Here is a 26529-nt window from a genome sequence, read left to right as displayed (position 1 = left end):
AAAAGGGCGTTTTCGACCATCGCATCGTGAGACCATCTGAGGTTCCGTAGTAGTTTGGCTGGTAGAGGGTTTTTCCGTTGGATTCGTAGTACGTTCAGCAGCAGTTGGAATGGTTGGTCCCATGTCATCTTCTTCTTGTGTGCCCTCAGAGGTTTTATGATTATCTGCGTCATTCTCCTGTTTCATCATGGGATTCGCATTTAGGATTCGTTTGGTGTGGTTCACGTGTCGATTGGAGATCACACTGCTTTTAATGTTCTTCAAGTGGAGCCGTGATCCGTCGCGTTGTATCACAAGATGAGGTTCGGGGTTGAAAGTGGTTGTTGGCTTATTTTTCTTGACAAAATTTTTCACAATCACATAATCTCCAACATCGATATTGCATTGCTTAGCTCTCCTTTTTGAATCCGCAAACATTCTTCCTTTTTCTTTCGCCTTCATATCGTTTTCTCTTGCTTCAGTTTCATTGACTGGTCTTGAGTTTCCTGGTATTTTATCCCGAATGTTCCACCCAAACATCAATTCCGACGGTGAAAACTTTGTTATGCTGTGAGGTGTTGCTCGGTAAGAGTGAAGAAAATCTTGTAGATCATACCGCCAATTACGTCCCATAGTACAGCTTATTTTCAAGGTCTTCAATAAAGTTCTGTTTTGCCTCTCGACCAATCCATTTTGAAAAGCTGCATAAGGAACTGTATGCTTGATTGAGATTGCATTTGTCTGACAAAAATTCAAGAATTCTGCTGAAGAAAATGGCTGACCATTATCGCAAACAACTTCAATAGGATAGCCGAACCTTGCAAAAATTTCCCTCATTTTAGTGACTGTTACTTTTGCTGTCATTGAAGTAAGTAAAGCAACTTCAACGTACCGGGAGTAGTAGTCTGTCGCTACAAGCAAATGGTAACCGCCAGGAATTTCCATGAAATCCACCGCTATTTTCTTCCACGGTCCGTTAGGCATCTCGGTTCTTGTTATAGGAAGTGTATCAGGTTCTGATACAAGCGTACATCTTGTGCAAGATTGGACGAATTTCTCTACCACCATACTTTAGATCGTAGTCGACGTTTCATTGCTGCAATTCCAAGGTGAGGTTCGTGTGCAAGCTTCAAAATTTGGGTTTGTAGGATTCGAGGAATTACAATTCTTTGATCTTTCATCAATAAATGTCCATCACTGGTGAAGCATCCCGACATCTTTGCATAACGCATTAATGTTCTAGGCCAACGTCGAGAAGGGTATGGTAACCATTTAATCAGTTCTTGCAGTTCTTCATCTGAGTTTGTGGCAGTTACAATTTCCTGAAGGGTTATTGCCAACGGGCAAGCATCACTAGCTATCATTCGTACGATTCTTTCTGATTCTTCATCAAAGCTAGGTTCATTATCTGGTACAGATTGGCAGAGTCGTGACAGCGGGTCAGCGATGTTATTCTTTCCTGGACGGTACATTTCTTTGAAATCGTAGGACATCAGGCGCAACTTCCATCGTTCAATTCTTGGTGACGGCTTCAGACGATCTCCAAAAATCACGACTAACGGCTTATGGTCCGTAACCAGATGGAAAAACTTCCCGTAAAGATAATAGTGAAACTTTTCACAAGCCCATACTAATGCTAAAGCTTCTCGCTCAGTCTGCGCATACTTCTGTTCTGTCGGAGTGAGAGTTTTAGACGCATAACAGATCACACGATTGCGATTATCTTTCCCTTTCTGTACCAAAACAGCACCAAGGCCAACAGGACTCCCATCGGCAATAACATAAGTTTCATCGTCAACATTATAAAATCCAAGGGTATTTTTGTTAAGTAGAATCATCTTAATTTGCTCGAATGCTTGTTGGTGTACTGGTTTCCATTTGAAGTTTATGCCTTTCCTTGTGAGCTGATTTAGGGGGTGTGTAATGGTTGCCATATTTGGAACATGTCGATGAACGAAATTAACCAAACCAAGCAGACATCGAACTGCTTCTACGGACTTGGGGACTTGTAATTTTTCGATAGCTTCCAGTTTTTCTTGAGAAATTGAAATTCCTTGTGTAGAAATGTGATAACCCAAGAAGTCTATTTCCCTAGCGCCTGTGATAACTTTGTCAGCATTCAGTTGTATCTTGTACTGCTTCAATCTGTTATACACCATCAAAGTTCTTTCACGAAGCTCAGATTCGTTTCTAGCGGGGATCAGAATGTCATCGATGAAAATAATAAGCCATGGAAGATCAGCAAAAATCGTCTCCATAACTTTTTGAAACAACTCAGGAGCAGCAGAAAGTCCAAACATGAGCCTTTTATAACGGAATAAACCAAGGGGGGAAATGAAGGTGGTGATGTATCGACAATCTTCTCGAAGAAGAACTTGATGGAAAGCTTGTCGAATGTCAAGTTTAGTGAAAATTTGATTTCCTCCGATTTTCTTCGTTATTTGCTCGAGTGTTGGAAGGGGATGGACTTCTCTAACTATTGCTTTGTTAGCCTCCCGGAGATCTACAATAAGTCTGACCTCATCGAAGCTTTTACGCTTTACTAACATTGGAGAGACCCATTCAGAAGCTTCATTGACACGTTCAATGATGTCCTGCTTCTCTAGCTCCCGAAGTTTTTTCAAGGTCAATTCTTCAAGAGGAAATGGTATGCGACGAAGGCTTTGGCGGACTGGAGTTACAGTTTTATCGATTTTGATATTAGCAACAATACCATCCATATGTGGGAACGATTCATCATTCACTGCTTGCAAAAATTTCACCAATCCAAGTTTGACTGCTGTGTCACCTGAGAGAAGCGAGCATTTCCCATTCTGGATCACGTAGAACGTAGTGTCGGTACTCCGACCGTCGATCATAGCTTCTGCGTCGACTTCACCAAGCACTTTCAACGGTGTATTTATCCCATAAGCATTGAATACTTTGCTGCTTCCTCTCCTAATAGAGTATGCTTCAAACCCAACGCGTTTCAACGTAGCCCAATCCGCTTCGCTTAAAACGTCTTCGTCTGCTCCTGTGTCAATCACGAACTTCAAACAAACTCCTCCAACAGATACTGGAACCAGCTTCTTTCCTGCTCCTAGATGGAAAAGATCAACTACATCTGAGTTGCGCTCGATTCCATCTACAGATACTTCTCGTACGAATCGCTTTTGTTTACGGGAAGCTCCGAAACGATTGTACTGGGACGGTTGTCCGTTGGTCTTCTTCCTTTTTAGAAAACAGCAGCGGGAAAAGTGTCCCACTTGACCACAACTTCTGCATTCGAGTGATTTGGCTGGACACGATGGATCTTTCGAATCATGTCTGCCATTGCATCGGAAACATCTGAACCGCCTTGGTCCTCCGAGTTTGGAGCGTACCTTCAAAATTGACTCTTCATTGGCCTCCGTTTCGACAGCGCTGACTTTTTGTAAGTTTCCGTTCCGATTGTCCAAATCGCTCATCTGTATTTGAACAGACTCGTGGGTACGACCGATCGCTACGATCTCCTTGAAGTTAAAGTCTTTTTCTAGGCACTTCCTCTTCAGACTCACATCCGTTGTAGTTGTAATAAATTGGTCAGCTACCATGCTTTCCAGCTGATCTCCAAAATCACAGTAGGCTGCCTGCTTTTTCAGTCTGATGACAAAAGTGTCAAACTTTTCACCTACAGCTGGTTTCATCTCGCGGAACTTCTGACGTTCGAACGTTTTCGAGAGTCTCGGTACAAAGTAATCGTCCAACATTGACATGGCAATGTGGTACCGGTTCTCCATAGCGTGTGATTCGTCAACATGAACTTGCTTGACCACTTTCCGGATGTCTGGTCCACCGAACATCATCAGGGATTTGAATTTTTCCTCCTGATTGTCAACGTCCTTCCATGCTAGGTATGCTTCAAAATGTTCACGCCACTTCTCCCAGCGGGCAGACACTGGTCCGTCGGCATCTTCGGCAAACGGAGGGATCAACTGGTTTACCTAGAAAACACGCATTTTAAGGTACTTTACGAGCTACACTACGTCTGTGACGTATTTTTATCAAAATTCATGTGATCTTCGTACTATACAAAACTCAGGTTCCACACTGAAATACATATACACAGTATCACTCTGCGTATTTCATCCCAAATGTTGGGTTCCGCATTTAACATTCTCTAAGTTCAGATTTACTGCGTACTACATCCTTAAACGTCGGATTCCGCTTAAAATATCTCATATTTTCCTGCGTACTTCATTCCAAACGAAAGGTTCCGCTTTCTTTCACATTAGGAATTTCGGCGTACTGCATCCCATGAAACATTGGGTTCCACATAATGATACTTTTTACATATTTCACTGCGTACTTCATTCCGTTGCTATGGGTTCCGCGTATTTTGTTTAGAATTTTCCAGAATCACTGGGTCCCACGTCATCAACAAAATTGTTTTAGTGAGAATCATCCCTAAGCGATTAGGATTTTCATTCCGAAAAAAAAAAATACCCTGAACTGCCTCTATTTCTTAGGATGTTAAATTCCGGGTTTACGGGAGAAATTGAAATTCAATTTTCTCAGGTAAAATCATCCCTAAGAATTTTCTATCCACGGAAATGATTTCAGGTTTGGTACATTTGAATTTTCCACTGCAAACTCTTTCGAAAATCTGCTTTATCACAAGTACTCACCATAGGCCAAGCCATCTCACGGGGGTCCGAGTAAAATTTTCTGGGGTGGAGTGTCCAAATCCGTGGGTAACTTTTATCGCTCGTCGCCAAAATGTAGAAACGTCTGGTTCGGTCCGAGGTACAACTGATAATGAATATTTATTCTCATGCTTTAAGGTTGTTACAAAACCAATGGTTGCTTAGATCCTACACTACCGTGACCGTGGACTATAAATAAAGCCATTACTGGCCAAATTTTGTACAATTATGCTGTTTGATATGTCACACGACGGGTTTGGTTCTTGTTGAGAATTGGCTACATCCCCGGGGGCACCAGAACTTTTCCGGGATGCCCAATTTGATCATGGATCATCGGTATAGCCGTGAATGGTCCAATGGATAAATGAAAATGCTGAGGTTTTGACAGAACTATGCTGTGGCCAGTGCTGAGATTTGTCATTGTCATTGACAGACTTTCGCGCGATATTGACAAAATTGTTCGTCACATAGTCACTGACAGACTTGATCCTCAAAAAAACCTTCGTCAAAATCTCATTCATTTTTTCGTCAATGACAAAGATTCACCTGGTAACAAAAAGTGTAATTTAGTACATTCTGTGTCACATTATTGTTATCCAAGTAGCTCAGGACGTAGATACTTGTTCATTAAAATTGATCCATGTAATTGTTTTGCTCAAGTTATTTAATTTCGTTACAAATTTAGCTAATGAACAAATCTGCACATGTTCGTCACTGACACCATTGTCATTGACAATTGACATGGTTTGCCTTGACTATGACTGTTAGCTCAAATGAGTGACCAAAGCAGAATTGTCAATATCACCGTGTACTGTCGAGGTTTTGCAGCACTGGCTGTGGCTACCACAGTATTTTACATTTGACCGTCCATATACAGTAGCGCCAAAAGCATGCTGTGGTAGGTTCAAAACTTGACCATCTAAATTGATCAATTACATCATTAGAGTGAGAAAATATTATGTTCATCTTGTTAATAATTAATACATAATTAATACAGAACAGTAAAGCCGAATGCCGACCCAGAGTGACCCCAACGGAAACCGGAATAACACCGGAACCATATATTGATCAAATTTTTTTTCTGACGGATTCAAAAATTTGAATAGATTGTTGTGCAGACAAATATTGAGTAATGATGTCTTAAGAGCTAATTGAAGTATGCATCCATGCAAATCCATACGTTAGGCACGCAAAGGCCAAAGAGACATAATGATAAGGTAATCATCAAGTTCTAAAATTTGTTTTTTTTTTAAGATAAGCCTAGTTTTTTTTTCTTTATTTGGTAATGTCTTCAATGTTCTTCATCATAGAAAGATCATGAAACTATCCAAAGTCCTAGAGTATTGAAATCTGTTCAAAAGAATACTTTTCAAAATTCAGTTTTTTTTTTTAAATTAGGCCTAATGGTTAAACAATAGGCCAAATTTTACTGTTTTTTGACACATTGAGTTGCATTAAGATTATGGATGAAAAAAATATTCAAAGTCACCCCACATTTACAGGATCAATCATGGGTGGCAGAATTTTTCCCGATAATATGGGATGTATACAGTCAACATAACTTAAAATGTTGATGCAGCTTCAGTTAATGGCATCCAATAATCAAATCCAAAGTTTCAGACTAACACAGACTGACACTCCAAACTTGGTGAACCATGCACTGTGTCGCCTGAACGTAATGGAAAACGTAAAAATATTACACATGAATGAGTTTAAAATATTAGCATAACCATGGAGCATTCAAGAACGTGACAGATTATCCTGCCCGTAAAAACTCGATGTTACGAGCTTAGTTTTAAAATTGGTCTAAAACTAATTACTTCCCTGCTACAGCACTAAGCAACGTTGGCCTCCTTCCATTCCAAGTGTTACTGTGGTCACTGACCGCATAAAGTGAGGCTCACCTCATAGATAACATAACATGTCCCAGTTTCTGAGCCCTCTCCATCAAAGCCAGCACCCACATCTAATATGTTCCATTTTTCCTCTGTTCTCTTTTTCAGGTATGTTTCCAAAAATGCTATCCAACTAGCACAGCCTGGTGCTGTCATCTTCTTTGCCTCAGTAAGTAATAAAGCTCTCGCTTTGACTGGCCACATGTGCAATCCTGTAGTTGACAACCAGTTGGAAGTTGTACTCATCACATGCACCCATCATCCAAATCCTCACAGGCGCTCCCTTATAATCCCTCCGGGTCCAGGGTCACCTATGAGCAGTCCAATCACCCTCAATGTATCGCACGTTGTCCACCGTCGCGACGGTCCTGGTAGCAGGGCGCTGGACGTAACCTGCAACGAATCATTTAATTTATCGTTATCGTTTTCTTATACAGTAGTAAACCGCACACTACCGCAAGAATAGTGATAAGAACCAAATCAGAGAGGGAAGACCTACGACGTGCCAGAACGGACGCAGGCTGAAGAAAGCGAGTAGAATCATCCGATAGCTCTTACCATCAAGTGGTTGATAATGGCTATACGACGATCCAGGCGCAGGGCTTCGCCTATCTAGCGGATCCTCCTAGGCGGGAAGGATAATGTGAAAACGGAGGAATTAAAAAGCACTTTAGAAGCCGAATGCGATCAAGCTACATACACGTGTCTCTGGGGGATATATTGCTGCTGAGGGTTTCGGTGGAGGAGCAAAAAAAGAAAACTGTGTTCATTGGTGGATGCAGCTTGCAAGAGAAGAAATTGTTGCGCTTCGCCCTCGGGCTTATTGTGCCACTGGCCTCCTGTTTTCAAGGGCTCTGGGCTGGAAAGGAAGAACTTGGGTGACTGTAGGGATGCTCACGTGCTTACCTAAAACCCGTTTTTCAATTGTATTCGTTTGCTCAAAAAGTTAACCATCATTGTAGAAATTAACTTTTTCAACTTTTTACTTAAACTTAGACACCCCTGGTATTTTCAAGGCACTAGTCAGCCGGCTACTCCTTGGCCATCGGAGAGCACAAACCGTGGACAATGATAATGAAAAAGCCGGGTTCCGGCACTGGCAGCGGCGAGAACCCCAGCCATTAAACTTTCAACAACTATTCTTATCTTAATTGACCCATATACAGATGTATGTGTGTAAAACGTGTACATGCCGGGTGAACCTGTATGTGGAAGCCATAAAATCGTTAAGTGAGGAGGAAAAGCAAGCGCTTACCGGCTTTTCGTTTTAATTTCTTCTCAATTTTTCTTGATTTTTTTTATGGCCGGGCAGCATGCTTCCTTCGGATTGTGCTAGATCCTTCCTGAAGGATTGGAATGACTTAGAGCAACCTGCTTCTCTACACATTCGGAGGAAAGACAAATCGACTGATAAATGCGGGACTCTCGACCCGGTGGTCATTAATGGAAGAAGGGATTCGGGGCTTCGATTTGAGATAATGATCCGAATCAATTTTCGAACTTTTGTCCTGCGGAACTGATTAGCTTCGGGCCTGGAAAGGCAATCAAAGGAAAATGGGAAGGGATGGAACGGAGACGAGAACTATGCTGCTCAGATATGCTGGCGAAAGGGAAAAGAGACACACCACGTATGCGCTCTCGTTGTAGTTTTTATCTCGGTGAAATTTAATTTTAATCTTGGCCCGTTTGGTTCGGTCGGTCTGTGCTAGTTCGGTTTAGAAAATAAAAGAGAAAAGTCGTAGCCGGTGACAAATGCTGGCGCCGTTTCAACCGTGACACGTTAAATCCGTCGCCGAGTAATGGTGGCGATTTTAGCGACGTGTGATTCATTGAATAGCGATTTTGGTGCATGTACTTACCTAGTTTGATTCGGTTAGTCCGTATCGTCTGAAAATTCAATTAAACTTCCGCTCGGGCTAGTGTCAACATTTGCATTTACAAGTCGGTACACACAGAGGATGGGTATCACAATGTCTTCAAGGGAACGAAGTTAAATTTCTCCAAACGCGTAAACAAACACATTAGACAAGACAAATACGAGAAAGAAAATGATACGCATCGTGATTATTGTGTGTGTCGTCTGAGTGAGCCGAGTGCTGGTGGGATGTGTAAGGTGATTTTCCCTTTGTGTGTGCTCACCAGATGAAGAAGCTCTGAAGGCTTGCAAGGGTGGGTGTATTAAAGGGTTTTTTTTTATGCATGATATCTAGTTTGATGAGCAAAGATTCAAACGGTATAAATGTGATCAAAAGTGGGCAAGCACCAGTCAGAAAGGCATGACATTTAAATAATTAGGATTCTGTAAAATTCGCTACCACACACGCTGAATACCGAGGTATAGTAAATATACACCATTAATTTAAGCGAGGATAAGAATCTCCAACAAAACAAAAATCTTCGTGAATTTCTTTAGACTTCCTCGAAGTTTTCAGGGATTCCTAGAATTTCTCCTTAACTCCTTGAAGTTTACTATGCTTTCCTGAAGTCATCAGACTTTCTATAAGTTGTAAATGGAACTGGTTTGAAATTTATGAATCCACCCGGATACTCGTGGAACTTCCTTTCAAATATTAATACTTCCCGAACATCTCTGGACTTCCCCATTGTTTCCGCAAATGATCCGCGAAACAGGAAACAGCTGAAGGCTGATATTCATATAACTTGCCTGAAGACAATGAAATGCCCCTGAAGTTTTGGGAACATTGCTGAAAGTCTCGGAATATCCCACAATTCTTCGGAACTCCTTGAAAGTTTCTGCAATTTTCCTGAACTAAATGAGGCTGCTCTGAAGTTCTCTGATCATCCTCGAAGTACTTTGACCTTCCCTGAATACAATGTATACAATTATTTTCCGGCTTTTTTTTTTGATAATCTATAGACTTTCTTTCAAAGATTTCTAAATATCTTAAGAATTCTCGTAATTTTCTTAAAATTAATGGAACTGTTTCATGATCTCACATTTTCCTGAAGTTCATGTTACCTCCCCCTACTTCTTTGGTTTCATTTCGTTCCTACTGTGAATTTACGCCAGCCCTCCTCTTAATGTTCTAGATGAACTTCTACAGTTGTTAATTGAGAGCTATCTTAATCTGTTTCATGTTTGTATCAGTAAAATTGTGTGGCAAGTACAATCATACTCAATGCCCAGAGAAGTCGAGAAATTGTCCAACCCGAAAAATACCTATACTGGGCCGGGAATCTAACCCAGCCACCACCAGCTTGCTCTTGATTTATAGCTATGAGTTCACCAACTGAGCTAACCGAAACAGAGGCCCCATGTAACCTGCTTAACGTTTCCAAGATGTCCATGTGTCTCTCGGACCTTAGCTAAAGTTTTCCGTTAAAGTTCCAGCAATTTTCATGAAATTAATTGAACTAATTTCCCCGGAGGTTCCGTGAAGTTCTCTCAAAGTTCCTGAAGTTTTTAGTACTGTCATGGAAACATTCCAACATCCTTTCAACTTTCGTAACATTTCAGTTTTCTGAAATTGTCGGAATTTCTTTCTTGAAACTTTGAAGAAGTTAATGGAACTGTCTTGATTTGATCGTATCTTACTCTCACATATCTTTACATTTTCAAGAATATCAGAATTTCAGAATATTTTGAAGTTCCTGGAACATTCCTGAAAATATTGGAATGGGCTTCAGATCTCTCAAAATCCCAAAAAATCTCAAGAACTAGCTTCTCTGAGATACTTGAAACGTCTTTTAAATTAAAAAGCTTCTCCCATTTCTGAAGTTTCCATGATATTCCTGAAGTTCTCCGGATTTTTCTGGAGTTCAGCTGGGTGGGTAAACTTAACAACTCCATACTTCCTACAGCTCTTTCAATTTGTAATGTGGTCGCCAAAAACTGTCTGATCTGATCTGGATTTGCGGTAGAGCGTTATAATTTGTATGGGAAACGGTCCGAAACTTTTCAATTAAAGAAATGCTCATAATTTACGAGACCTGGGAATTAAATTGTGACCATGTGTTCCGCGCATACCTACTGGGGAGCAAATAAGCTTGTGGGTATGTGCTAGGCGGCAGTGCAAAAATAATAACTTTTTGTACAGAAGTCGAATCAATTTTTCGTCTGGGACGAAGTTGTTCTGTATGGTGTTCTCAATCTATGTCCCAGGTTTGGTGAATATTGAGCTTGAAATTTCATCAAGCAAATTAATGGAGTTGTACCGTTTCCTATACATTTTCCCATTAAAATTCTCTCTCGCAAATCCAGGTCGTATCCCAATTTATTCAAATTTGGCACAGTTGCAAGGGATGCCAATACTAATCGAAAGAACTGTGGGGAGCTGGGGGTTGTGATCCACCATATAAAGTTAACCCACACTACTGGATATCTCTGATGTTCTCAATGCTTAATAAATTGTAGTTTATTAATTTATTTGATAAGACTCAAACGAATTAGCTTTACAGAGCCGATTGTTGGTCATTATAAAATACATCTTAAAACTACACAGGAGTAGCTTTTTACGCGGTTTTTTACACGGTTTTTTCACGCGGATTTCGGAATCTACACGTTTTTTTTTACGTGGAGTTCGGAATTTACGCGGTTTTTTTAACGTGGGTTTCAGATTTTTTTCACGCTGATTTCAGAATTTCCGCGGTTTTTCGTTATACACTGGAGTCGCTTTTTAAGCGGTTTTCACTGGTCCTGAAAATCTCCAAACTTATCTGAAGTTCATGTAACTTCCCTGAAGTTCATGGAACTTCCCTGAAGTTCATGGAACCTCCCTGAAGTTCTCGGAAATCCTTCTGATCACGTTCCTTGATTTGTATTGAAATTAATGGATCTTTCCAAAAGATCCAATCCTTAAACCTCTCTATAGTTCTCTGAGCTTCCAATATCTTGGACCTTCTGTGAAGCCCTAAGATTTTTCTAAAGCGCACTAAACTTCTCTGAAGTTCTTTGGACAATCCCTAAAATATCGGAGCTTCTTGAATGTTCCCACTATTTTCCAGAAATCACGTAACTTCTCTGAAGCAACACGGAACAAGTGTGTATATTGATTAGTGATTGGCCATGAGGCGGAACATCACACGAATGAAGTCTCGACCTACCTTCAACCCTTTAAACCAAAGATACCTCGACATCTTAGTGATGATCGAATATTGCCAACGTCCCAAACTCCCTTCACTCCATTTATTTTTCCAGCCAACGAGGGACTGTTGACGATAAATGAAGAAAAATTCATCGTAGGCGATTTGTCGATCGTAAATATCGCCTTCCATAGCGCCCACCTTTGCAAGCGAGTCCGCCTTCTGATTGCCCGGAATCAAGCAATGAGATGGGACCCATGCAAAGGTAATGACAAAAAATCTTAAAGATAAAGCACTTAGAAGCTCACGTATTTTCATGAGAAAAAAAAAACTAGAAGTGCTTTACTGGCCTCATGGAGCGAATAGCCTCAACAGAACTGAGACTATCCGTAAACATAAAGTAGTGATCTGGTGCAAGTGAGGCGATAGTTTCTAGCGTATTATGTATTGCCACCAGCTCAGCAACATATACGGAACAAGGAGCTTGAAGCATTCGAGAGGCGCTATGAAATTCGTTATAAATACCAAATCCAGCGAACGCTTCTATGAGTGATCCATCTGTGATGAACGATCTTGCGGAATCAACTTTGCCAAACTTTGCAGCGTAAATTGACGGAGCATTTATGGAACGATGATGCTCTGGGATTCCGCGAATCTCTTGCGTCATCGATAAATCAAAATTAACTGAATTTCCAAAGTCGAATAAGCATACACCATGAGGATTGTACTGTGAAGGACTGACATCCTGTGTTATGTACACGTAGTACAATGACATAAAACGAGTTTGAGGGCTTAGCTCAAGAAGCTTCTCAAAGTTTACAATCACCAGTGGGTTCATAATTTCACACCGGGTGAAGAGCCTGAGGGACTATTCCGAACACCGATCAGAGAGGGGCAACATGCCCGCCAACACTTCGAGAATAATCGTATGAGTCAAGTGCATGCATCCTAACGCGATACGAAGATAGCGATACTGGATACGTTCCAGTTTTAGCCGCCAACTGGAAACAAAAACTACCGTACTCTAAAACCGATAAAATCGTTGTCCGGTACAACGGTAGAAGATCTTGCGGATCAGCTCCCCATCACGTTCCGGTAATTGTTCGGAGAAAATTGATCCTTTGTTGGCATTTCCGCTTCATATACTCAATATGGGATCTCCATGTGATTTGGAATCGAACCTGACCCCAAGATAAGTATTTGAAGGACATAGAATGAGTGATCGGTTCACCCAAAAGTTAAAGCTTCGGTTGTGCTGGGCTATGCTTCCTAGGAAAACCGACCAACTCCGTTTTCTTCGAAGAGAATTCGATACCTTGCTCGATAGCCCAAGTAGACAAATTGTCTAAGGTATCCTGTAAGGGTCCTTGCAGGTCGACCCTTTTTTTTCAGGGGGGAATCTGCTCCCAGACACCTTAGAAGATAACTCAGGGTGTGGGGATTGGAGAAGTAGCACTCCCTACCCACTAAACCTTACCCTGTGCTCTAGGCCCTTGCCCTCCCCGGAACCGCCCGAAAGCATTACGTCATGGGAGGGGGCCGGTTGCGCTATGGCGCATCCCTAAGTGTTGTGTCAGACGTGACACTCGCTACTGCACAGTGAGCAGCTGTGCAGGGCCTTCCTCTTGTTGTTTGCTGTTAGTTGTGCGCCTGAGTTCTAGAGCAGACGTGATAGCCAGCCAACTGTCCAGGACCAAACAGGACAGATGTGACCGCTTACCAGCTGCGTGTGCTAAGCACTCTAAGAACCCGGTGTCACTCCTGCCTTTGCACAACGAGGGTTTGTGCAGGGTTTATCAACCTCCTGGGACGAGCTGGATGGGGTTCCAGCGTCCTTACTCTGCGGTAGTTCGTTTAGCCGCAATATCTCTCCCTTGGGTTCGATAATTAACGTTTCCAGGGCACACCACGAGGAGGCGAACTACTTCATGTCCCAGGTTGACCCCTTTGGGCCCAGTCATAGACACTACGCTATCATCTGCAAGTTGTCGCAACGTGCAGTTGTCACTAAGACAATTATCAATTTCTTCAATAACGAAGAAATAATACAAAAGGGGGCGTAAACATGAGCCCGATGATGAGCGCGATGGGTCGGTACGAGTTGCAATCCGTGCCTCTTAGCGAGGCCTGGGAGGTTCTTTAACAAGTTGAACTTGATTCTATAAGCCTCCGGAGCCGAATTGCCACACGAAAGGAACGCGATGAGAGCTCCAGCATTGAAAAAGGTTGGCTGATCTCGTCTACCGAATTCGTCGTTTCACGAGGAATCATCTGTGCCGGTACAGAATCAGGACATACTTTTCGCGCGAAGTTGAGAATCCAACTATCCGAGTACTCCTCGCTCTCGTTGTTTGAAGACCGGTTATGCATCCTTCTGCACCACGTTCCACAGCGTAGCTATCGACGTTTCGCGTGATAATCCGTCCACGAATTGCCGCCAGTATCCGCGTTTCCTGGTTATGAGTTCGCGTTCAAGAACCGAGTACGCTTCGAAATGTACGGGTGTCCCATGTTTCCGGAAAAGCTTAAACGAGTCGGACTTTTTACGATAAACCTCAGTGCATTGCTGGTCCCACCAAGGAGAAGGAGGTTTTCTACGGAAAGACGATCCTGGAACCGGCCGAATTTGAGCTTGAAGCGCGCTGTCCAAGATCAGATTGGAGAAGAAGTTATATTCCTCCAACGGTGGAAGCCCCCCTACCGACGTTAAGGCATCTTCTACCACATTCTTGAACTTTGTGCAATCGATAATACGTGTAAGATCGTACGGGTTCCAACGGATTGAACCCACTGGCAACTGAAGCTTTGATCGGCAAGTGATCTCTACCGGGGGGATCTTACGCTAGACTGACTGATCCATAATTGTTTTTGCTTCTCCATAATTGTTGGGTCAGTGTACTCCAAAACTGTCATCAGACATCCCCAGAATTTAGACCTCAAATTGTCTCGTTTCATCAAGAGCTGCTTCTAACTCATACTATCTCCGGAAGTGTCTTGCGATTTCCATTGAAAGATTCTTCTGGTAATTCATTCAGACTTTCCCCGGAAATTTTGAGGTTGATAGGCCGCTCATTGGTCAAACATTGTTTTCAGTTCATCGAAGATCATCTTGTCTCTTTCAAACGTACATTTAGTATTCGAAACGATTGTAACCACGATAGATTCAACTACACACGAATAACTACACTGAAACAAATCGACATGTACCGTTTATTGGATCCATCTTATAACATAGCAATGTCAGCAGATTTATTCATTCTATGTGATGATTGATAGATTCCATTGGATTATCACTGAAAAACTATGACTGCGATATGGATTGATTTCTATCGTAATTTCACATACTTAGTAAAGGATAAAATTTTGCTTCGAACGTGGTTAGCGGTAGGTAAGATGTATATGAATATTGTCTGATATATTTCATGGTGAAAACTGTTAATATATCATGGGTGGGAACAGACATTTAGAAACTAATGGAAAATCATATTAGTTTGCACTATGAGAAATTTGAGTAAAATATACCTGTTTTCATGATGAATATTACTCACTAAAAGATATATCTTATAAGATAATTATGTTTATTTTATTGGAGTTGCTTTTAACGATTTTTGACGTTTGTTGATATGTCGTGTGTAAACAGACATGTAGAAACTATTGGACTGTCATCTCATTGGAATAGCTTCCTTTGAATTTTAAGGTTTAAAGATTGTAAACAGATCTATCCCAATCATTACATAGTCATACAGATTTGCTTTTTAAGAAATCCAACAGCAAACATTTGTTTAGGCATGGTTTTCCGGGATGAATATCGCTTCCAATAAAAAACATCTTACATGATTGTTCTTTAGAAATTATTGAAACAATTTTCAAAGATGTTATCGTACACTAATTAAAATGATAAGTCGAACTAAATATTGCTAACAATGATACTGTATTGAATAATCTTTGTTTGTTATTGTACCATAAGATAAGAGGTTCCGGAAAAGAATGTATTGAGATTGAAAAAAAAATTATTCTACTGCAATATTTACTTGGCTAAGATTCTAATTGTAAGCCTTCTACACGGCTAATTCAGATTCCAGCACTAGTACTCGAACTTCATGAACTCATATAATGTAGTCGTTGTTTTATTGCACACAGGAGCATTAAGAAAGATTTGAATACTCGACACCACCGAAACGGAGCATAAATTTGTCAGTGTTATTTTTCTTCACTCTCACAAAACGAGCATAACGTTCCATGTCGGGGGAGCTGTTCTTACTTCATTCTAATTGAACGAGCTCAATATTGAAGTCAGAATTTGCCCAGTGGAATCGAGCGCAGACACCGAAAGCATCACACCTCAACAGTTCTGGATCGAATCCCAAATCAGCTACAATAAAAAAAGACACAACTGTGAAAGCTCCCCGCTGTCTGATGTTTATTATTTGATTTATTTTTAGAAATCGATTATATCTATGCGTCAAAAGAAGAAGTCAATTTCATGTGATTTTCACATAAATTTTACTTTGATTGATTTATGACACATATATTATATTGTGGTGAAAAGTAAAGCCTTTGCTTATGGGTTTCAAATCCATTTCAGTTACTTATTATAATTTGACCGATTTTCATCCATCATACGACGATCATATAAAAGTTACCAAATTATCAGCATTGTAAATGTATCAGATATTCATATAGAATTTACCTGACACATTTTCAATCATATCATTTTCAATGGATTATCTTATAGCGCAAATTTATTAGACTTCCACATAACAGGAATATGTCATATTGGTTCAGTGTAACTTTACACGTGATGGAATCCATCATTGACATAAAAAATGAGGTGTAAACAAACATATAATGTAATATTAAGTGCTTCGAGACTGAAAAGTTCGTTGCACGACGAAAAGTACGTTTGATTAAGCTTTATTTCGCATCTGTTATGACTCAAATTTATGTCAAAATTGAAGCTCACTCTCAGATTACTCAGAGTACCAGAGTATCTCATGTAATTGTTTTTAAGTGTGTAGCTTCGTCAAATGAGTGCTTTAAGGACAAACATCTTTGCTTAAAATACTTTTGCAAAAAAAAAATATTGCAGCAGCTTGGGCCGAGTAGAGACCACAAAACTGACCAAATTGACAATGATATCCTGATAGTTCCAGAAGAGGGGCTTCATTATGGAAATCGAAACGAGGTGCTTTTCGGGTGATCAGTAAAAGTCGTTTAGACTGGCCTCAGGTTCAATAAGCTGCATGGCTTAGTTCTGATTTCAACAGAAATAAGGTGCACGATATATCAACAATGTTTTTAAATTTTATTAAAAATGCTGGAGTCGAGGTCGATTAAAGAGATTCACACTATCTCTAAGTCCGCTAATTATCAGTTAACCTCGTACATATTTACAAAATCGCGTTTGGTATTCGTCCTTCTGCTGAAAACAGTTGTCTAGAGCAACTTGTGAAATAAACCTAAGTGCCAAATGTAATCAAAGAATTGGAACACCGGTTTATCACTGATTAAGACTCATTCAGGCAAACCAACATAACAGCAGCCTTTGGTAGAGGAAGTTTGCTCTATTTTATGATGTAGTTAGTTTGTGTAGGCGTGCTATGATTCCTGAGAAATCTTCTTTTAAAGTCATTGTTTACATTTGGTACAAAGGCCACAGCCTTTTATCCTCCAGAGGGCACTAACAAGTTTTGACACTTTGGTATGATTAAAGCGTTAGCAATTTTACGTTTGGGCAGTTCCAATTAAGGGGGAAATACAAGTAACACGTCAAAAACTCGACGATTTTCGGAATTTTTTTGTGAGCAAATGAAACAACGCAAACGTTTGGGATTTTTTTTGCATTAAATTGTTTAAATCTTCCTCTACATTTGAGATTTTTTTCATTGGTGTGTGACCTCTGTGGCTCCTTGGGGTCACATCGGAAGGAGGTCGCCTCCGGTGAGGATTGGTAATTGGCGGGCGTTCTAGAGACCTGAAAAACGGACAAAACTTACCTGTATCAATTGGACCTTATTCAGAAAAGATTTTTGTTCTATGTAAATCTCTAAAACCGAAAAAAAAAACTATTTAAAAATTTAGAAAAAAATATTTGAAAAAAAAAGTTGATTTTTCACTGTTTTTTTTCCTCTTTAGGCAGATCTGAAATTTATTTATTGCTAATTTTTCATGATATCAGTGGTTCACATAGAGTAAAATCTGTTTCCTTTAAGATGCACCAGGTTTCAAGTCATTTGGATGAGAACTTTTTGAGTTATCTTTCCCGCCAATTTGGAAAACACCGTTTCGAGAAAAACGCGTTTAAAGTTTTGGGTTGTGTAAAAACATGGTTGTGTAAAATATAAAAAAAATCGATAAAAAAATATTTTATTTGTCCTTTTCCCCTTAAACCATGTCAAAAAATGCCGCACAACCTTCCCTGTGCAACACTCGGTCATCAGGGAACTCAGCTCAACTTGTTTCCCCATTACCTTGTCCTGACACATTCCATAACTCATCGCACTTGACAATATCTCAAAACAGGCCAGGCCATTACCAACCATGGTACACTACTACAACACCCTTCGGATCGAAAGTGCTTTGTTCCATCATCCTGAACCAACTTCCGGAATGATTGGTTCAATTTAAATCAATTCAGTTCACGATTCATACTCTTACCTCCATCCACATGCGGAGAGCTCTGTGCACAGTCAGTAATCGTACCGGCTATTCCACAGGATCAACACAGTTCAGCATTTTGGAAAACAATACGCATGAGGAAGTTGAGTACCCCTCTTGAGTCTCTGCACCGCAAAACTCCCGTTGCCAATATGCTGATTCGGATTCCGATCCCACTGGCGACGACGATGATGATTGAGCTCTCACTCGGTTGTGAATCACGTTGAGAGGTTGAGGTTGGAAAAATCAAAACAACACCACAAATAGCGAAGGTGGTCTCCCATTTCCTTTACCTGTCAGTAGGTAGTGGCACAACGAGCTTCGAACTCACTCCTTCACGTCATTACGATGGGGATACACGCAAATTCCGAAGGACCAAGTTGCACCCCTCATAACCAGTTGTCTGTGGTTTTAAATCGTTTTCAGAATTTATTATTGAAATCCATTATCTGCAGAGCCAGAGCAAGACAGAGTGCTTCCAGTCTTGAATCGATCAGCCCGGACCGATATCAGACGATGTTGTCGGTCGATTGTAAAAAGGGTCCCCCTGTATCGATGATGCATCGGTATATGGTCGAATTCGGTTCGTTTAACGTCCAAGGACGATGGATTTCGAACGAAGCGACAAGTATTTTGCGAAACACCTTTCATGAATATTTCATTATGTGTGTGCTCTGTGTCTTGGCTTCATGAGGTTCTATGGACGAGTAGGGTTGCCAGTTTGCCCTAATGTGGATGAACTTTCCTATTGAATAACATTGAAGCCCGCAAAAAAGTCACCCAAGCCATGAATTCAACCGAAAATCGATTAAGGCTCGTTTCGGTGGTGTTCAAGGCAGCCCTCTGATAGACAACAATCTGGCATTAATCGAGAGCCGTATGGATCAGACTGGAGATGAAATGGGATCCCATCATAAATTGGTTGAGTTATGAGATGTCGGTTGGTGTCCGGATACCGCAATGATTGAGGGGGATTTCATGTCCTACCGACGTAATTGATGCTCGTCGTCTTTCTTGTCTTCCCTTCTGACCCGATGCAACGATTTGGGTTAATTGTCGACTCGTTGAACTTTGAGATAGATTCGGGCCCCCATTCCGTTCTGGACTTTTGATTTATTTAATCACATTTTCACTTCTTGAATAATTCGGTGAGCGACCACACGTTCCATTCATTCATCTTCCGACGTACGGCTTGGCGATTTACATGTGCAATAATACACCGTTCGTTGACAAAAAGTCCCGTTTGAAGTCCCTCTCGGAGCGCGCGCGTTGTTTAATTAATACTTTTAAAAGCCAAAAATAAACACAAGCGATTATTTGTTCGCTTTTAAATGTGATTTTTCCTTCGAAGTCGTGTTAGCACGTGTGTTTCACAACGCGCCGAGCCTGGTCGTTGGCTGGTTGTCCAAACATATCATACAACACCATCGTTGTCATGGGTGCTTATCCTTAAATCGTCACCCGAAACGTCTAATATCGGTTGGAACCAGCGGCGGCGGCATTAGACTTCACATTCGAGTGAGAGCTAACGCAAACACTTACTTTGCATGTGTTCATCTCAGCGACTCAGTGAGGAGGAGGAGAAAGAGGTGATGTTTGATGAAACGACCAACGGTAAACACCCACCCATTGGGAAAGAGGAATCATGAGTAAATGTGAACGGAGAGAAGACGTGCAACAGTGTTTAAATATTTACTCTTACAAGAAATAATTACAAGAGCGTAGGCGCGTACTCATCGTTTCATCTTAGTCCCACCACGTCTGAGCTACCAAAGCACCTGATTCGACCGAATGCTTCTTAATGTCTCACACGATGTGAATCTGATGAAAGCGGTTAAAACTATCTTGGATCTCCAGCTGCTAGATGTTAACTACTCCATATGTGATTTTTAGAAAATTAAGTTGCTAGCCAGGTGCAAAAAGAGTTTGCGGTGAGTCAATTTAAGGATTTTTAATTATTGTTTCTAAAAGCATCCTTGAAATGGAGCTGTCTAGGTGGAATTTTTTACATTTTCCCTGGAAGATTGCATTCTTATTTGTTGGAAACTAGTTAACCCTCTACCATATCATAAATTAGGCCTTGTAGCAAATATATTGTGTAATCAATATAGTTCACTCTTTTGCTTTTTTTCGCATTTGATCGTCAATTTGCCGTAACTGGTAGCTCGCACACGTTTACTAACACCACTAGCAGGTAGGAGGAAATTTCCCCTATCTGATTGTAATGTTAGCATGCGTGGGCGAGCTACCAGTTACGCCAAATCGACGATCAAATGGATTGTTTAAAAATGCTGATACGTCCCTTTGAAAAAGAAGTCGAGAATTATGTTCGTGTTCCCATAGGTATCTACAGGCCTAAGCAATATGCACATCTTTTTTATCGGATTGTAATTAATGTAATTAAATTGTATCTTTTATGGGTAATAATTGCAACTCACTCACCCCTCGTCTGTAATCAAATGCATATTGGTTTATTTTTCTGACGATAGGTGGTGTGCCGAACAGGAAGTTTCTGTCTTCTGCATGATGTATGGAAAACCTAGGAGTGAACAACAGTCAACTCTCTGTAACTCGATATTGCAGAGACGATCGAGTTATAGAAACATCGATTTGTAGATTTTTTTAAAATATTCATTCTTAATTTTGAGAATAATCACGTATTATTCCATCTAAAAATGATGGCCGTGTATGCAATTCAATATTATCAAAAATGATTGAATATGAATGAGATTTGGTCTACCGCACAGCGAGTGTTGCTTTAATATTGTTTTTTATTTATCACTTCTAAGACTTTTGAAATCATATGACAACACTTGAACATTAAGAAGATTCTGTCATCATGTGGCAGCTTCTACAAAATGCAAGCTAAAGCAAGTTTCAATATCTCCGCTGCAAATATTTCAAAGCAAAATCTGCTACGAAAAATCATTCCGTAGTCTCGGAGTCTAGAATAAATAAATAAATCTTCAAGTCTGTGAAGGGGGGGTCGAACTGGTCATTGTATCGAAATTGATGACTGTTTGTTCGGCAGTATTTTACTGAGTGCCTGAAGCTCGGATTGCAAAGGATTCTTTTTAAATCCACTTCATTTATTTGGAAGAACCAATCACGGTAGATTTACGGAGCCAATTTTGCATTGTTTGTAGTTTAATAAGAATAACGTAATACTACGTCTAGTAGAGGTAGACCGATTACTCGCGGTTTACTCGAGGTTAGAAAGGGTAACATTGCCACCAGGATTAGTGAATTTAACAAAGATGTTGAAGACAAGAAAGTACTTTTAAACATATTTTATAACGTTCCAGATTTTTCGATGTCAAGATGTGGAACGATTCTGAGTCGTCTTTCAAACTAAAATTCCGGTCATTCCGGTATTCTGGATATAAGGGTGTTTGGACCAGGATGTCTGTCTCTACGTACTATAAAGAGAACGAATAGAACAATCGCAATTTCACCACTTTAATTATGTTTATTAGTACGTAGTGCGAACACTTATGGACTAATTACATACACATTTTTTTTCTCTTAATATTAAGCCACGGACAATTAATTTCCATAACAAAAATGGCTCTACAAAACAAAATTATACCTAACGTAAACCTAACGTGTGTACACATTTCAAAATAGCTTTAAACCTTAAAAATTACCCGTGCCCTAGAGTTTCTAAAATTTATTTGAGTTTAGTATCTTCAAAGTTTTAGCAATGTATCAACCCTACAATGCTTAGATGTCTTAGATAATTAATTTATTTTAGGTTTGCAATGTCTGTTAATCATATATCTACGGGATGTTCAAATGAAATCTCAACATTTTTTGGTAAATACTTATCTGAAGTCTCAGAATCTTAATATCAGATTTATCTTGAAATTTTTCGCAGATTTTGTTTTGAGATTTTTTCAATTATTTCTTTAAATTAATCTAAGAAATCCATCTTGGGACTCCGACTCTCTATAGAAATACCCACATAATTTTCTTCAAAACAATTTAGAAATTATATAAAGAATTGTCGTGAAATTCGTTCTGAAATTTGCTTCGAATTTTTAATAATTGCCTCAAAGCTTTCCGCAGTATTTTTATGATTCTTGCATTTTTCTAGTACCCCTTAAATACTGTAGAAATATGCTCATGAATTTCAAAATATAAGCTTCAAAATTCTCATGGAATTCTACTATTTGTTTATTTGTTTATTTGTTTATTTAATAATTCAACTGACAATTAATGTCTTAATGAATAAAACTTAATCTAAATAGATATGGTCAACGAAACGAAAACGGTCAAGTAACCGGTGACGAAACACATTTGCTGATACGTTAAAGTCAAATTCGCAATAAAAGTAGTTAAATTGTCGGCTGATTGCACGAATCGGCTCATTTTGCGTATAATTTCTGCCTCGTGGCTCCAAAAACAGAAATTCGCGTTGACGAAGAGGTCTCTCAGGAGCATACATATTTAGCTATTAGTTGCCTTGAAATTCGCATAGGATTCCTATCAGGCTCTCCTAAGAATTCCCTTAGAAATATCATCAAAAATTCTTTTGCAATACACCTTTAATTACATTTGGATTCATCCTCAGAATTTTCATCGAATTTTTCTTATAATTCTCTTAAAATTTTAGCCAGATCACCCTTGGAATTCTCCTCAGAATTATTCTTAAATTCTCCTAAAAATTTACCTGTAACCCGCCCAGTGTTCGGATAATCATTCTACAAATTTCATTCATTGAGCCTCCCTGCGAGAATAAACTCACGTGCAAATGCAGCAAACAAATTTCACGCTTGAGATTCTCCTGCATATTCACGCACTCACACTCACTACGCCGAAAAATCATTTCAGCTTTAAGCTCATAAAAACCACACAAACGTCAATTCATATCATGCCTATGCAGGTTGTGTTAGTTTTCCAACCCCTGATGCATAAGCAATAGTAATGACAATGAACAACGCCAAAATATAAAACAATGAATTTTTTGAATCTGAAAACTCATCGGTGATTTTTGCGACGCTGAATATTGTAAGGCAAAACTCATAGGCGCATAAACTCATGCATGAGATTTGAGTTTTTGAGTTTTTTCGAACACTGATTTACCCTCCTCACAATTTCTAGACAATATTTCTAGGCATTCATTAAGTTTTCTCCTCTTCTCTGGAATCATGCTTTGATCGCCCGTTGAATTTGTCCTCAGATTTTATTTGAAATGCTCTTAGAATTGACTTGGAATTATGCTCACATTTGCTCAGCAATTTTGCTTAAATAATCTTTTGAATTTTCTCCTCACTATGGAATTCTCAAAGCCTCATAGCCTAGTCAGTAAAGGCACGGTATTACCAAACCGGAGGCGGTGGGTTCGATTCCCCGGTTCGGTCGAGGGAATCTTTAGGATTGGAAATTTTCTCGACTTCCCTGGGCATAGAGTATCATTGTGGTTGCCACACAATATACAAATTCATGCATTGGTAATTGGCATCGAAAGCTCTCAATTAATAACGGAGGAAGTGCATTTAGAACACTAAGTTGAGAGCACGCAATAAGCTAATATGCACTAATCAATAAGCTTGAAATGCGAATGAGAAGAATTAAGTATGGAATTCTACTTAGAATTACATTGAAACTCTTTTTATTTTAATTCTCTCAGAACTCCCTTTGAAATTTCCTGAGAGAAATCAGGAATCAAAAGGACCTCAGAATTACCTTGAAAACATTCCGTAGAACACATGAAGTTCTGTTCAAAATTTTAATGAAATCCCAGACAGAACTCTCTAAGAATATACTCCTTAGAATTCCATATAAGATCGCCTTAAAATTCATCAAAAATCTCAAGGTAATGTCGCAAAATTCCAGAATGATTAATGTTTTCTTCAAACCCATGCACCTTTAAAATGTTCTAAGATCCATTATGTTGTTTTTATTTTCTAATTTGCGATCTTGGAAAACATTTCAATATTCAATATCTGAATCTTCGTTCCAGAATCTTGAAAATTTCTTCAAGCTTGGCTTATTGTTTTTATGAGGTCTAGGAATTTATAATTTCTTCAGGTGTAATTTTTTTTTCTTTTAATAAACTGTGAAATCTGACTACTGATTTGGAAATTTGCATTTAATTTCACAGTCTTGAAGATCAATCAATCAATCAAAACTGAAAAATTTATCACTGATATCAATTAATTCTTTTTCAAAATGTCTTAATCAACTTTATCCCTTCTATTTGCAAAGTTCGTGTTTATAACAGTAGCTTTAAAGGACTTCAGCAATTTTATATTAAATGGAAAATATCACAGACTTTGAAAAGTTTTGAAGATAGCGCACATAAAAAAAATGTAAATTCTAGTAAGTACCAACAATTTTAAAATGTTTCAAGATTCTTGAACTTCCGAAGTTTAAAAAAAAACAATCTGAAAATATATTAAGCTACTGTATTAGGGGTAGCATTCTCATTGCATCTCATTTTTCTGACTTTACGATTGGTGTATCAATTTAACCCCTCCACTCCCAGCTTAAACGTAGGCAGTGAAGACATGTGAAGACATTTATTCGATCTCGTTGAAGGCATTTTACTCATAACACCTGGCACTCCTGCCCTGAGTACTCAAGTCTGATTTGTTTTCTTCTTCTTTTTATTCTTCTTCTTTTTATTCTTCTTCTTCTTCTTCTTCGAATTTCAAGCTTAATGTTTATCACATTTTGGCTTATTCCGTGCTCTCAATTTAGTGTTCTAGATGCACTTCCACAGTTATTAATTGAGAACTTTCGATGTGTGTACCATTTTTGCAATAATATAAATGTGTGACAAGTACAATCATACTCCGATGCCCAGGGAAGTTGAATAATTGTCCAGCCCGAAAAATTCCTAGACCTGACCGGGAATTGAACCCAGCCCCCTCCAGCATAGTCTTGCTTGTCATGGCCCTCAAGTCTGATTTGCCTCATTATATATTTTGGTATGAATTAATGATACGCATCATTTTCCGAAGGACACCAGATGTGGCTGATGCCCAATATGCCTATCAGTTATAATTATTCCAATGTCTGTTTGATTTCATCATCACAATCACAGAATTCAGAAGCTCTGCCTTTGACATATCGAGTTATCAAAATAACCCTAAATAGAGCATCGACCAAAGGAGGTATCGACTTATGGAAATATCGACTTATGGAGAGTACGATACATGAAAAATTTAAGGAACCACCGGATTCATCGAACTATAGAAAATATCAATTTATAGAATATCGAGCTGTGGAGAGTTGTCACTTCAAGGCACTATAAACAATGATGAATTGTTTTGATCTATTTTTTCCAGCTAAAACTCGAACTAACGAGCAAATGTTGGTCAAAATAACGTAAACATCTGTTCAGTTTAAAAGTACCGTAAGGTCACCATTCAACACTCATGCTCCCTGCACTGCCATACAGCGTATTGTCATTATTTACGGGCAATTGCAACAAATCTCCATTACTTTTTCAAAGGAACATATCAGCTTTTGTAAACAATGAATTTGCAGGTAGGAGAAAATTTCGCCTATCTGATAGTAGTGTTAGCAAGCGTGAGCTTACTATCAGTTACGTTAAACTAACGATCAAATGGATTGTTTATAAAAACTTATACGTCCTTTCAAAAACGTAATCGAGAAATATCAATAGTATCATTGCAATGAATACCAATGTTGGGAAAATTAAAAAAAAAAAATCAAATCTCACCAATGCCCAAGATCACGCTTGATTTTCGTAGACAGAAATCAACAAGCAAAAAACTGCGGTTGATTTTGCAAGCTGTGTTATCGCAGCTCGGAATAACAAGCTAATGAACATCACCAGCTGCAAATATCAACAAACTGTGGTAAGATTGAGTTTCATGATTTTTGCTTTACACCCGACCGCAACCGAAACTTCCTTGAACGGCTGGCAGCAGTCACTTCGTGTCTGCTATCGGTGAAGAATAAAAAGAGATAGCCAGCTATACTCTCTCTGTCTAAGAGCACGATGTGCAACGAAATCATTTTTCTGTCGAGTCAACTCTCAACTTGATTTTTGTACGTTGTGAATAGTTTCGCAATATCAAAGGAGTTTGTAAAATCGATAACAAGCATGATATTTTGTTCCAATATCACGCGTGATATTGAGAGCATATGAGAGCGGAAAAAATGTAATTTGATTAATGATTTTGCCAACACTGCCATTAGCATTATTAATCATCATTTGCTATTCAAAACAATAATCATTATTTAGTGAGCTTTAAAAGGACACTACGGGAGTGGTAGATGGTGACTTTTCGTTAGTTTCGATGGATTTATAATTA

At 39.4% G+C, this 26529-nt stretch overlaps 1 protein-coding gene and 1 pseudogene across 1 annotated transcript in view; one reads left to right on the top strand and one right to left on the bottom strand.

The window, feature by feature from the left end:
* Positions 1-26529, top strand: part of LOC135703712 (roundabout homolog 2-like) — a 356656-nt gene that overhangs the window by 107253 nt on the left and 222874 nt on the right. The gene's annotated exons all lie outside the window — the stretch shown is intronic.
* On the bottom strand, positions 2537-3957 carry LOC135703657 (uncharacterized; annotated as a pseudogene).

This window comes from Ochlerotatus camptorhynchus, unplaced genomic scaffold (assembly GCF_037179485.1).
Source record: "Ochlerotatus camptorhynchus isolate MF236.1 unplaced genomic scaffold, CSIRO-AGI_Acam_v1.1 ptg000220l, whole genome shotgun sequence".
Taxonomy (NCBI): domain Eukaryota; kingdom Metazoa; phylum Arthropoda; class Insecta; order Diptera; family Culicidae; genus Ochlerotatus; species Ochlerotatus camptorhynchus.
Note: the sequence above shows the minus strand (reverse complement) of the source record. Positions and strands in the feature narration are given on the sequence as shown.